The following is a 1326-nucleotide window of genomic DNA, read 5'->3' as shown; positions in this document are numbered from 1 at the left end:
CCTATGCCATGTGCTAAGCCTACAGCAGCGAAAGACGTGGGCCCTGCATCAGGGAATTCTTCTGGGTCCAGTGATGGAAACAAATGTCATCAGACACTGTTCTGCTCAACATTCTTCTGGAGGCAGGAACAGGGGTGCCTAGTTTGCCTGTGGGAGTTCTGAGGAGGTTAAGTGAAGGAGGGTTTAGAAACCATCACAGGGAAAGAGAGAAGAAAGGAGATAAAGTAATTAGGAATTCCCAAACTCTGAGCAAGTGAGACAGTATGTAGGCTGCTCTGTCACAGATAAACATTTTCAAAGGAAGACAATCCTGATACCATCGGAGAGGATGTTTTTGCCTAAATCCCCCTGACTGTCTTTAAGAAGGCCAAGCTTTAATCTCTCAAGGATGATATTCTCCTCACCTGTGAGTGTGTCCCGGAGCCAGAGGGACAATTCTTTCTACCTAACTTCCTGTCTAATGAAGAATCCTCTTTAGAATATTCCTAATAGATATTCAGCCAATTCTGAAGTAAATTATCATTTGTTAATTTTTGGCTCCCCAGCCCCTATTCCCTCAATTGTAACAGCATCTTGATTCCCTTTGGGAACTTTCCCCCCATAATAAGCAGCCTTAGTAAAATAGTAAATTGGGTGCCCTATCATTCCACTGTAGAATTTGAAGGGATCCATGGAGACCTCTCTCAGATTTTTCTGCTATTCCCACTCTATATGAACCAAGGATGAACACGTGACCTAAGCTCATTCAATTGAACCTTCTCTTCCAAGACTCTGAATCCTGAGTGGGGTGGATGCCACTCACTCCTACATTATGGTAGTTGATAGGTAAAAACTGAAAGAATGGAGTGGATAAGAACTCTCAAGATCAAAGTGTAACAAAGGAGGCATTGGTTTTGGGGTTTTTTAATTTTTTTGTTTTTGTTTTTGGTTTTTATTTTATTATTTTTTTTCAAATATGGAACACTTCACAACTTTTTGTGTCATCCTTGCACAGGGGCCATGCTAATCTTCTCTGTATCATTCCAGTTTTAGTATATGTTCTGCCAAAGCAAGCACAGTTTTTTGTGGTTTTGTTTTGTTTTTGAGACTGTCTCACTTCATGCTCTAAGTAGAGTGCTGGGACATCATAGCTCACAGCAACCTCAAACTCTTGGGCTCAAGTGATTCTCTTGCCTCAGCCTCCTGAGTAGCTGGGACTATAGGCACCTGCCACAACATCCAGCTATTTTTAGAGATGAGGTCTTGCTCTTGCTCAGGCTGGTCTCAAACTCCTGAGCCCAAACAATCCACCCACCTCCACCTCCCAGAGTGCTAGGATGATAGGTA

The 1326-nt window shown here is 42.6% G+C and overlaps 1 non-coding gene across 1 annotated transcript; it reads right to left on the bottom strand.

Moving 5' to 3' along the window:
- Window positions 1-949: 949 nt before the first annotated feature.
- On the bottom strand, window positions 950-1056 carry LOC111723779. Its single transcript, XR_002772248.1, has one exon. It is a non-coding gene; the product is annotated as a U6 spliceosomal RNA (small nuclear RNA).
- Between the last annotated feature and the right edge of the window lie 270 nt (window positions 1057-1326).

Source organism: Otolemur garnettii, unplaced genomic scaffold (assembly GCF_000181295.1).
Source record: "Otolemur garnettii isolate 467f Iridium unplaced genomic scaffold, OtoGar3 scaffold00015, whole genome shotgun sequence".
NCBI lineage: Eukaryota > Metazoa > Chordata > Mammalia > Primates > Galagidae > Otolemur > Otolemur garnettii.
The sequence above is the reverse complement of the archived record's forward strand: the minus strand, read 5'-3'. Positions and strand labels throughout refer to the sequence as shown.